The following is a 9,560-nucleotide window of genomic DNA, read 5'->3' as shown; positions in this document are numbered from 1 at the left end:
TTTCAAAACTGCTCAATCAAAAGTATGGTTTAACTCTGTTAGCTGAATGCTCAGATCAGAAAGAAGTTTCACAGAATGCTTCTGTGTAGTTTATATTTGAATATATTCCTTTTTCCACTACTACTCTCTTAGCGCTCCAAATGTCCACTTGCATTTTCTACAGAAACAGTGTTCAGATCTGCTCAATCAAAAGTATGGTTTAACTCTGTTAGCTGAATGCACAGATCAGAAAGAAGTTTCACAGAATGATTCTGTGTAGTTTATATTTGGAGACATTCCTTTTTCCACTATGACCCTCTTAGCGCTCCGAATCTCCACTTGCATTTTCTACAGAAAGAGTGTTTCAGAACGGCTCAATCAAAACTAAGGTTCAACTCTTTTAGTTGAACAAACAGAACAGAAAGAAGTTTCACACAATGCTTCCGTTTAGTTTTTATTTGTAGACATTCTTTTTCCCAATATAGGCCTCTTAGCGCTCAGAATGTCCAATTGCAGTTTCTACAGAAAGAGTGTTTCAGAACGGCTCAATCAAAAGTAAGGTTCAACTCTGTTAGTTGAATGCACAGAACAGAAAGAAGTTTCATACAATGATTCTGTGTAGTTTATATTTGAACATATTCTTTTTTCCACTATTACCCACTTAGCGCTACGAATGTCCAGTTGCATTTTCTACAGACAGAGTGTTTCAAAACTGCTCAATCAAAAGTATGGTTTAAATCTGTTAGCTGAATGCTCAGATCAGAAAGAAGTTTCACAGAATGCTTCTGTGTAGTTTATATTTGAATATATTCCTTTTCCCACAACTACTCTCTTAGCGCTCCAAATGTCCAGTTGCATTTTCTACAGAAAGAGTGTTCAGATCTGCTCAATCAAAAGTATGGTTTAACTCTGTTAGCTGAATGCACAGATCAGAAAGAAGTTTCACAGAATGATTCTGTGTAGTTTATATTTGGAGACATTCCTTTTTCCACTATTACCCTCTTAGCGCTCCGAATCTCCACTTGCATTTTCTACAGAAAGAGTGTTTCAGAACGGCTCAATCAAAACTAAGGTTCAACTCTTTTAGTTGAACAAACAGAACAGAAAGAAGTTTCACACAATTCTTCTGTGTAGTTTTTATTTGTAGACATTCTTTTTCCCAATATAGGCCTCTTAGCGCTCAGAATGTCCAATTGCAGTTTCTACAGAAAGAGTGTTTCAGAACGGCTCAATCAAAAGTAAGGTTCAACTCTGTTGGTTGAATGCACACAACAGAAAGAAGTTTCATACAATGCTTCTGTGTAGTTTATATTTGAACATATTCTTTTTTCCAATATTACCCACTTAGCGCTACGAATGTCCAGTTGCATTTTCTACAGACAGAGTGTTTCAAAACTGCTCAATCAAAAGTATGGCTTAACTCCGTTAGCTGAATTCTCAGATCAGAAAGAAGTTTCACAGAATGCTTCTGTGTAGTTTATATTTGAATATATTCCTTTTTCCACTACTTCTCTCTTAGCGCTGCAAATGTCCAGTTGCATTTTCTACAGAAAAAGTGTTCAGATCTGCTCAATCAAAAGTATGGTTTAACTCTGTTAGCTGAATGCACAGATCAGAAAGAAGTTTCACAGAATGATTCTGTGTAGTTTATATTTGGAGACATTCCTTTTTCCACTATTACCCTCTTAGCGCTCCGAATCTCCACTTGCATTTTCTACAGAAAGTGTGTTTCAGAACGGCTCAATCAAAACTAAGGTTCAACTCTTTTAGTTGAACAAACAGAACAGAAAGAAGTTTCACACAATTCTTCTGTGTAGTTTTTATTTGTAGACATTCTTTTTCCCAATATAGGCCTCTTAGCTCTCAGAATGTCCAATTGCAGTTTCTACAGAAAGAGTGTTTCAGAACGGCTCAATCAAAAATAAGGTTCAACTCTGTTAGTTGAATGCACAGAACAGAAAGAAGTTTCATACAATGCTTCTGTGTAGTTTATATTTGAACATATTCTTTTTTCCACTATTACCCACTTAGCGCTACGAATGTCCAGTTGCATTTTCTACAGACAGAGTGTTTCAAAACTGCTCAATCAAAAGTATGGTTTAACTCCGTTAGCTGAATGCTCAGATCAGAAAGAAGTTTCACAGAATGCTTCTGTGTAGTTTATATTTGAATATATTCCTTTTTCCACTACTACTCTCTTAGCGCTCCAAATGTCCAGTTGCATTTTCTACAGAAAGAGTGTTCAGATCTGCTCAATCAAAAGTATGGTTTAACTCTGTTAGCTGAATGCACAGATCAGAAAGAAGTTTCACAGAATGATTCTGTGTAGTTTATATTTGGAGACATTCCTTTTTCCACTATGACCCTCTTAGCGCTCCGAATCTCCACTTGCATTTTCTACAGAAAGAGTGTTTCAGAACGGCTCAATCAAAACTAAGGTTCAACTCTTTTAGTTGAACAAACAGAACAAAAAGAAGTTTCACACAATTCTTCTGTGTAGTTTTTAATTGTAGACATTCTTTTTCCCAATATAGGCCTCTTAGCGCTCAGAATGTCCAATTGCAGTTTCTACAGAAAGAGTGTTTCAGAACGGCTCAATCAAAAGTAAGGTTCAACTCTGTTAGTTGAATGCACAGAACAGAAAGAAATTTCATACAATGCTTCTGTGTAGTTTATATTTGAACATATTCTTTTTTCCACTATTACCCAATTAGCGCTACGAATGTCCAGTTGAATTTTCTACAGACAGAGTGTTTCAAAACTGCTCAATCAAAAGTATGGTTTAACTCTGTTAGCTGAATGCTCAGATCAGAAAGAAGTTTCACAGAATGCTTCTGTGTAGTTTATATTTGAATATATTCCTTTTTCCATTACTACGCTCTTAGCGCTCCAAATGTCCAGTTGCATTTTCTACAGAAAGAGTGTTCAGATCTGCTCAATCAAAAGTATGTTTTAACTCTGTTAGCTGAATGCACAGATCAGAAAGAAGTTTCACCGAATGATTCTGTGTAGTTTATATTTGAAGACATTCCTTTTTCCACTATTACCCTCTTAGCGCTCCGAATCTCCACTTGCATTTGCTACAAAAAGAGTGTTTCATAACTGCTCAATCAAAAATATGTTTTATCTCTGTTAACTGAATTTACAGATCAGAAATAAGTTTCACAGAATGCATCTGTGTAGTTTTTATTTGAAGATATTCTTTTTCCCAATGTAGGCCTCTTAGCGCTTAGCATGTCCAATTGCAGTTTCTACAGAAAGAGTGTTTCAGAACGGCTCAATCAAAAGTAAGGTTCAACTCTGTTAGTTGAATGCACAGAACAGAAAGAATTTTCACAGAATGCTACTGTGTAGTTTATATTTGAATATATTCCTTTTTCCATTATTACCCTCTTAGCGCTCAGAATGTCCACTTGCATTTTCTACAGAAAGAGTGTTCAGAACTGCGCAATCAAAAGTATGGTTTAACTCTGTTAGCTTAATGAACATATCAGAAATAAGTTTCACACAATGCTTCTGTGTAGTTTTTATTTGAAGATATTATTTTTCCCAATATAGGCCTCTTAGCGCTCAGAATGTCCAATTGCAGTTTCTACAGAAAGAGTGTTTCAGAAAGGCTCAATCAAAAGTAAGGTTCAACTCTGTTAGTTGAATGCACAGAACAGAAAGAAGTTTCATACAATGCTTCTGTGTAGTTTATATTTGAACATATTCTTTTTTCCACTATTACCCACTTAGCGCTACGAATGTCCAGTTGCATTTTCTACAGACAGAGTGTTTCAAAACTGCTCAATCAAAAGTATGGTTTAACTCCGTTAGCTGAATGCTCAGATCAGAAATAAGTTTCACAGAATGCTTCTGTGTAGTTTATATTTGAATATATTCCTTTTTCCGCTACTACTCTCTTAGCGCTCCAAATGTCCAGTTGCATTTTCTACAGAAAGAGTGTTCAGATCTGCTCAATCAAAGTATGGTTTAACTCTGTTAGCTGAATGCACAGATCAGAAAGAAGTTTCACAGAATGATTCTGTGTAGTTTATATTTGAAGACATTCCTTTTTCCACTATTACCCTCTTAGCGCTCCGAATCTCCACTTGCATTTTCTACAAAAAGAGTGTTTCATAACTGCTCAATCAAAAATATGTTTTATCTCTGTTAACTGAATTTACAGATCAGAAATAAGTTTCAGAGAATGCATCTGTGTAGTTTTTATTTGAAGATATTCTTTTTCCCAATATAGGCCTCTTAGCGCTCAGAATGTCCAATTGCAGTTTCTACAGAAAGAGTGTTTCAGAACGGCTCAATCAAAAGTAAGGTTCAACTCTGTTGGTTGAATGCACACAACAGAAAGAAGTTTCATACAATGCTTCTGTGTAGTTTATATTTGAACATATTCTTTTTTCCACTATTACCCACTTAGCGCTACGAATGTCCAGTTGCATTTTGTACAGACAGAGTGTTTCAAAACTGCTCAATCAAAAGTATGGTTTAACTCCGTTAGCTGAATTCTCAGATCAGAAAGAAGTTTCACAGAATGCTTCTGTGTAGTTTATATTTGAATATATTCCTTTTTCCACTACTTCTCTCTTAGCGCTGCAAATGTCCAGTTGCATTTTCTACAGAAAGTGTGTTCAGATCTGCTCAATCAAAAGTATGGTTTAACTCTGTTAGCTGAATGCACAGATCAGAAAGAAGTTTCACAGAATGATTCTGTGTAGTTTATATTTGGAGACATTCCTTTTTCCACTATTACCCTCTTAGCGCTCCGAATCTCCACTTGCATTTTCTACAGAAAGTGTGTTTCAGAACGGCTCAATCAAAACTAAGGTTCAACTCTTTTAGTTGAACAAACAGAACAGAAAGAAGTTTCACACAAATCTTCTGTGTAGTTTTTATTTGTAGACATTCTTTTTCCCAATATAGGCCTCTTAGCTCTCAGAATGTCCAATTGCAGTTTCTACAGAAAGAGTGTTTCAGAACGGCTCAATCAAAAGTAAGGTTCAACTCTGTTAGTTGAATGCACAGAACAGAAAGAAGTTTCATACAATGCTTCTGTGTAGTTTATATTTGAACATATTCTTTTTTCCACTATTACCCACTTAGCGCTATGAATGTCCAGTTGCATTTTCTACAGACAGAGTGTTTCAAAACTGCTCAATCAAAAGTATGGTTTAACTCCGTTAGCTGAATGCTCAGATCAGAAAGAAGTTTCACAGAATGCTTCTGTGTAGTTTATATTTGAATATATTCCTTTTTCCACTATTACCCACTTATCGCTACGAATGTCCAGTTGCATTTTCTACAGACAGAGTGTTTCAAAACTGCTCAATCAAAAGTATGGTTTAACTCTGTTAGCTGAATGCTCAGATCAGAAAGAAGTTTCACAGAATGCTTCTGTGTAGTTTATATTTGAATATATTCCTTTTGCCACTACTACTCTCTTAGCGCTCCAAATGTCCACTTGCATTTTCTACAGAAACAGTGTTCAGATCTGCTCAATCAAAAGTATGGTTTAACTCTGTTAGCTGAATGCACAGATCAGAAAGAAGTTTCACCGAATGATTCTGTGTAGTTTATATTTGAAGACATTCCTTTTTCCACTATTACCCTCTTAGCGCTCCGAATCTCCACTTGCATTTTCTACAAAAAGAGTGTTTCATAACTGCTCAATCAAAAATATGTTTTATCTCTGTTAACTGAATTTACAGATCAGAAATAAGTTTCACAGAATGCATCTGTGTAGTTTTTATTTGAAGATATTCTTTTTCCCAATGTAGGCCTCTTAGCGCTTAGCATGTCCAATTGCAGTTTCTACAGAAAGAGTGTTTCAGAACGGCTCAATCAAAAGTAAGGTTCAACTCTGTTAGTTGAATGCACAGAACAGAAAGAATTTTCACAGAATGCTACTGTGTAGTTTATATTTGAATATATTCCTTTTTCCATTATTACCCTCTTAGCGCTCAGAATGTCCACTTGCATTTTCTACAGAAAGAGTGTTCAGAACTGCGCAATCAAAAGTATGGTTTAACTCTGTTAGCTTAATGAACATATCAGAAATAAGTTTCACACAATGCTTCTGTGTAGTTTTTATTTGAAGATATTATTTTTCCCAATATAGGCCTCTTAGCGCTCAGAATGTCCAATTGCAGTTTCTACAGAAAGAGTGTTTCAGAAAGGCTCAATCAAAAGTAAGGTTCAACTCTGTTAGTTGAATGCACAGAACAGAAAGAAGTTTCATACAATGCTTCTGTGTAGTTTATATTTGAACATATTCTTTTTTCCACTATTACCCACTTAGCGCTACGAATGTCCAGTTGCATTTTCTACAGACAGAGTGTTTCAAAACTGCTCAATCAAAAGTATGGTTTAACTCCGTTAGCTGAATGCTCAGATCAGAAAGAAGTTTCACAGAATGCTTCTGTGTAGTTTATATTTGAATATATTCCTTTTTCCGCTACTACTCTCTTAGCGCTCCAAATGTCCAGTTGCATTTTCTACAGAAAGAGTGTTCAGATCTGCTCAATCAAAGTATGGTTTAACTCTGTTAGCTGAATGCACAGATCAGAAAGAAGTTTCACAGAATGATTCTGTGTAGTTTATATTTGAAGACATTCCTTTTTCCACTATTACCCTCTTAGCGCTCCGAATCTCCACTTGCATTTTCTACAAAAAGAGTGTTTCATAACTGCTCAATCAAAAATATTTTTTATCTCTGTTAACTGAATTTACAGATCAGAAATAAGTTTCAGAGAATGCATCTGTGTAGTTTTTATTTGAAGATATTCTTTTTCCCAATGTAGGCCTCTTAGCGCTTAGCATGCCCAATTGGAGTTTCTACAGAAAGAGTGTTTCAGAACGGCTCAATCAAAAGTAAGTTTCAACTCTGTTAGTTGAATGCACAGAACAGAAAGAATTTTCACAGAATGCTACTGTGTAGTTTATATTTGAATATATTCCTTTTTCCACTATTACCCTCTTAGCGCTCCGAATGTCCACTTGCATTTTCTACAGAAAGAGTGTTCAGAACTGCGCAATCAAAAGTATGGTTTAACTCTGTTAGCTTAATGAACATATCAGAAATAAGTTTCACACAATGCTTCTGTGTAGTTTTTATTTGAAGATATTATTTTTCCCAATATAGGCCTCTTAGCGCTCAGAATGTCCAATTGCAGTTTCTACAGAAAGAGTGTTTCAGAAAGGCTCAATCAAAAGTAAGGTTCAACTCTGTTAGTTGAATGCACAGAACAGAAAGAAGTTTCATACAATGCTTCTGTGTAGTTTATATTTGAACATTTTCTTTTTTCCACTATTACCCACTTATCGCTATGAATGTCCAGTTGCATTTTCTACAGACAGAGTGTTTCAAAACTGCTCAATCAAAAGTATGGTTTAACTCTGTTAGCTGAATGCTCAGATCAGAAAGAAGTTTCACAGAATGCTTCTGTGTAGTTTATATTTGAATATATTCCTTTTGCCACTACTACTCTCTTAGCGCTCCAAATGTCCACTTGCATTTTCTACAGAAACAGTGTTCAGATCTGCTCAATCAAAAGTATGGTTTAAATCTGTTAGCTGAATGCACAGATCAGAAAGAAGTTTCACAGAATGATTCTGTGTAGTTTATATTTGGAGACATTCCTTTTTCCACTATGACCCTCTTAGCGCTCCGAATCTCCACTTGCATTTTCTACAGAAAGAGTGTTTCAGAACGGCTCAATCAAAACTAAGGTTCAACTCTTTTAGTTGAACAAACAGAACAGAAAGAAGTTTCACACAATGCTTCCGTTTAGTTTTTATTTGTAGACATTCTTTTTCCCAATATAGGCCTCTTAGCGCTCAGAATGTCCAATTGCAGTTTCTACAGAAAGAGTGTTTCAGAACGACTCAATCAAAAGTAAGGTTCAACTCTGTTAGTTGAATGCACAGAACAGAAAGAAGTTTCATACAATGCTTCTGTGTAGTTTATATTTGAACATATTCTTTTTTCCACTATTACCCACTTAGCGCTACGAATGTCCAGTTGCATTTTCTACAGACAGAGTGTTTCAAAACTGCTCAATCAAAAGTATGGTTTAACTCTGTTAGCTGAATGCTCAGATCAGAAAGAAGTTTCACAGAATGCTTCTGTGTAGTTTATATTTGAATATATTCCTTTTCCCACAACTACTCTCTTAGCGCTCCAAATGTCCAGTTGCATTTTCTACAGAAAGAGTGTTCAGATCTGCTCAATCAAAAGTATGGTTTAACTCTGTTAGCTGAATGCACAGATCAGAAAGAAGTTTCACAGAATGATTCTGTGTAGTTTATATTTGGAGACATTCCTTTTTCCACTATTACCCTCTTAGCGCTCCGAATCTCCACTTGCATTTTCTACAGAAAGAGTGTTTCAGAACGGCTCAATCAAAACTAAGGTTCAACTCTTTTAGTTGAACAAACAGAACAGAAAGAAGTTTCACACAATTCTTCTGTGTAGTTTTTATTTGTAGACATTCTTTTTCCCAATATAGGCCTCTTAGCGCTCAGAATGTCCAATTGCAGTTTCTACAGAAAGAGTGTTTCAGAACGGCTCAATCAAAAGTAAGGTTCAACTCTGTTGGTTGAATGCACACAACAGAAAGAAGTTTCATACAATGCTTCTGTGTAGTTTATATTTGAACATATTCTTTTTTCCACTATTACCCACTTAGCGCTACGAATGTCCAGTTGCATTTTGTACAGACAGAGTGTTTCAAAACTGCTCAATCAAAAGTATGGTTTAACTCCGTTAGCTGAATTCTCAGATCAGAAAGAAGTTTCACAGAATGCTTCTGTGTAGTTTATATTTGAATATATTCCTTTTTCCACTACTTCTCTCTTAGCGCTGCAAATGTCCAGTTGCATTTTCTACAGAAAGAGTGTTCAGATCTGCTCAATCAAAAGTATGGTTTAACTCTGTTAGCTGAATGCACAGATCAGAAAGAAGTTTCACAGAATGATTCTGTGTAGTTTATATTTGGAGACATTCCTTTTTCCACTATTACCCTCTTAGCGCTCCGAATCTCCACTTGCATTTTCTACAGAAAGTGTGTTTCAGAACGGCTCAATCAAAACTAAGGTTCAACTCTTTTAGTTGAACAAACAGAACAGAAAGAAGTTTCACACAATTCTTCTGTGTAGTTTTTATTTGTAGACATTCTTTTTCCCAATATAGGCCTCTTAGCTCTCAGAATGTCCAATTGCAGTTTCTACAGAAAGAGTGTTTCAGAACGGCTCAATCAAAAGTAAGGTTCAACTGTGTTAGTTGAATGCACAGAACGGAAAGAAGTTTCATACAATGCTTCTGTGTAGTTTATATTTCAACATACTCTTTTTTCCACTATTACCCACTTAGCGCTACGAATGTCCAGTTGCATTTTCTACAGACAGAGTGTTTCAAAACTGCTCAATCAAAAGTATGGTTTAACTCCGTTAGCTGAATGCTCAGATCAGAAAGAAGTTTCACAGAATGCTTCTGTGTAGTTTATATTTGAATATATTCCTTTTTCCACTATTACCCACTTATCGCTACGAATGTCCAGTTGCATTTTCTACAGACAGAGTGT

Source organism: Symphalangus syndactylus, chromosome 23 (genome assembly GCF_028878055.3).
Source record: "Symphalangus syndactylus isolate Jambi chromosome 23, NHGRI_mSymSyn1-v2.1_pri, whole genome shotgun sequence".
In the NCBI taxonomy this organism is placed as follows: domain Eukaryota; kingdom Metazoa; phylum Chordata; class Mammalia; order Primates; family Hylobatidae; genus Symphalangus; species Symphalangus syndactylus.
The sequence above is the reverse complement of the archived record's forward strand: the minus strand, read 5'-3'. Positions refer to the sequence as shown.